At 28.7% G+C, this 3,310-nt stretch overlaps 1 protein-coding gene across 1 annotated transcript in view; it reads right to left on the minus strand.

The window, feature by feature from the left end:
- LOC107439055 (CUB domain-containing protein 2-like) overlaps positions 1-3,068 on the minus strand; it is an 85,183-nt gene extending 82,115 nt beyond the window's left edge. The window contains exon 1 of the mRNA XM_043047289.2: positions 2,962-3,068. The gene's annotated coding sequence lies outside the window, so the exon portion shown is untranslated. The remainder of the gene's footprint in view (positions 1-2,961) is intronic.
- Between the last annotated feature and the right edge of the window lie 242 nt (positions 3,069-3,310).

Below are 3,310 nucleotides of genomic sequence, written 5' to 3' on the forward strand. Positions count from 1 at the left end.
ATATTTAAGCTGTTTAAATCACTATATATTTATATATATATATATATATATAGTTTCTTTTCGGAGTAATTATTTCAATTAACCGTGAAGCAAAACAACGTGTTTTCACTAAAATAGAAGTGTCAAGTTCAGTCTCTAAAAGATAATAAGAATAAATGATCCATTTAGATATTTTGTGGGGTGATTAGCCTAATAGACGTATTTATCCAGCCAGACGCAAAGCCGGTGGGGTCGGTGCGTGTAGGCTGACCAGCAAACAAGTAGTATAAAATGCTTCCAACAGCTATTAAATATTCTTAGTTGAGATACAAAGAAGTACGCAAAAAATAATATCAAACTTTTAACTGTTAATATCGTACTCTTTCAGATTGCTGACGTACCCCATATCGGGGTGTGGCTATAAGGGGTCAGCAATTCGAATGCAGAATATTTTTTGTTGTGTTTAGAAAAAATATGTTTCGAATGAAAAATTACATTTTTAAAAAAAAATTCTAATTTCATAACTTGAATCCTCGTTTGTACCAATTAATTATGTAGTGTATATCTACCACTAGAAAAATATAATTCCAATTCTATATACGACATGTTAACTCGATTCTATGTCGAGTTACTTTTCATAGATGGAGGTTGACATTGTCGGTAACTACTAGCCCACAATTATAACATCTAATAGGAGCCCCAAAGCACGGAAATGCACTTAAAAATTCGACCCTTACGTAAAAGTTATTCAGGGTTAAACGCTGTCAACTTTGAGTGCTGTACTACCTAAATATATAGCAAGTTAGATTTTATATCTTCACCCACATATATTAAAAGAATAAAGAAATTTTATTTAAATATTCCAAGAAAAGCTAAGTAAAATTCTTAATTATTCACTGATTAAAATCTGCGTCTAATCGTTTTATCAAATTTTTTTTAAAAACTTGCCTATCTATAACTTTTGTATACCACGAATGATAGTTTGGAAATTTGAAGTAATATTCCAACATATTAACTCATTAGTCCAATCCACGTCCATAGAAAAAATCAAGAAAGATCGGAATTTTTTTGGAGATGTATATTAAACTACAGCATGCTAGTAGACTTTTAAAACGGAAAAAAGACGAACTAAAAGAAAAGTATAATTTTATTTGCTTAATGTAATAAGTTTTATCGTGAAGGAACACTAAAATATACTATTTTGAACATCTTAATTACTCTGTTCTAAACATAAATTTTTCACAATTTCCAAAATAATTTTGTTAACCGTAACTCATACTAGCTTGAGATCAGTATGTAGAAAGCTTTATGGTACTGCTGCATTAGGAAAAAACATAACCAACATCAATTTGTTAATATTCTTAATAATAATCATAGCAACATTTAAGTAAGATTTGTAATCGTATTTTAATCAAATAATTTTAAAGCAGAGTTTAAATCATTTCAAAATGAAAACACAGTGAATATTTCGTTTAGGGTATAAAGTATGCATAAAGTAAGGTAGTAAATAATCCCCGAATTTCCTCTTTAATAACCTTATATGACTGCTGTATTGTTGATTGGAATCAATCCATTTTAAAAATCACATGAAAGAGAGGAATCACTTATTGTGAAACTACAAGACTTCATCAACAACAAAACAACAAAATGATTGCAAAAATATAGGATTTGTTTCGGCATTAGCTGAATACGTTAAAAAGACGTATGACACTTGAATAAATTATTATAAAAATTTAACTTTGCAAAATTTAAAGTTGTGTTTATTTTTAATAAAATTATCACATTCCCATATCGTTTGAAACAATGATTCCTACGCGAAAGGCTATATGCCTGAACCATGTATAAATAATTAATGCACGGTAAGTTTGAACTATTGAATTATGAAATTTTTAATGTCTTTATTAACTAAAGTAAAAGATGTTGGAATTTAAAATTAATTTCATTTAATTGCTTAATTTGAATTTACTTCATATCTGTATTTGAATCTGCAATTAATTTAAAATCTGCATTTGAAATCGTAAAACATGGGATGTTTTGAACACTCAGATCAGAAAAAAAGTAAGAAATAAGAAACAAATATAGACAAAAAGTATTTTCTGTCAGGGAAATCAAGACAACAATAAACACTGCCAGGTCGCTTCTTTTCATTTTAAATTTTAAGTAAGAATATTAAACGATAAGAAATGAAATGCAACATGCCAAGAAAAAAAAATCCTTTCCTTAATTGTTTTTAATTTAAAAAAAAAAGTTCATATAAGAAAAAAGAAATCAAGTATTTACAATATTGTTTTTAAAATTATATGTTTAATAAAAAAAAATTCAAAAGTTATTCTACAAATTACTCTCGTTTTTTTAACGTTTCGAATAAATAAATATATTTGAGCCTGGCTTTAAAAAATAAGTGCTCTATTCTCAATAATTCACTTAATAGGCCATCAGCATTTAAAAAAATATCACATTACCAACTTTTAATAAATTTGAAAGAAATTAATGCTTAAAAATTATATGAAATTTATGTCAATATTCTTTTAATTTAAAGAGGCATTTAGAAGCATCTCAAGCATAACTGGTCATCAAGGCATTAAAGGGGCTTAAAAGTTATGAAATTAAACACATTCTGTTTTTCAACTGTTCAAAAATCGGGATTTAAATTTCCGAAATTATGATAATTCTCTGAATGAAAACGTTGTTTTGTTTGTTTTCATACAAGGAAAAGAAGGAAAAAAGTTCTTTTGATAAAAAAAGCTAACTGGCGGGAAAATTAGGAAATACAAACATTTTAAATCTCTAAAATAAATTTTTTTTCCGAAACATTATTCTTATTTATGGTCATTAAAACGAGATAGAATAAATAAGAGAGATTGTCCTCACGATGAATAACCCCAATAAGATGTGTCTTAACAATCGAATATAACTTCGAAGTCAAGAAATGATAGCAAAAGTAATCCCGCATTTTGTTTAAAATAATGATGCATTGCTTACCTTCAAACTTTGGCGAAGGGTGGCTGATCATCATCTGATGGGGCGGCAACGCGTGGGGGCGCCCCTTTCTCACCCGGGCAACAACCATTCCCGTTGAGAGGGACGACGTCACCTTCCCTCCTGCATCCTCTTTTCTCTTAAAAGAATAGGAAGAGAGAGAATAAAATTGAGGACAAACAATGTCCCTTTATTTTTGCGCCAAGTCGAGGTAGATGGACTATTGGATTTTCATCTAATCTATTGGATCGGAAAAATATTTTTTTTGTTGTCTTTTTTATTTGAAACAGTCTTTTTTTTTCCTTTGTTTTGAATTATCTTATTAACTCTTTATTCGCTGATTATAAAGTCA

Source organism: Parasteatoda tepidariorum, chromosome 10 (assembly GCF_043381705.1).
Source record: "Parasteatoda tepidariorum isolate YZ-2023 chromosome 10, CAS_Ptep_4.0, whole genome shotgun sequence".
Classification (NCBI taxonomy): Eukaryota; Metazoa; Arthropoda; class Arachnida; order Araneae; family Theridiidae; genus Parasteatoda; species Parasteatoda tepidariorum.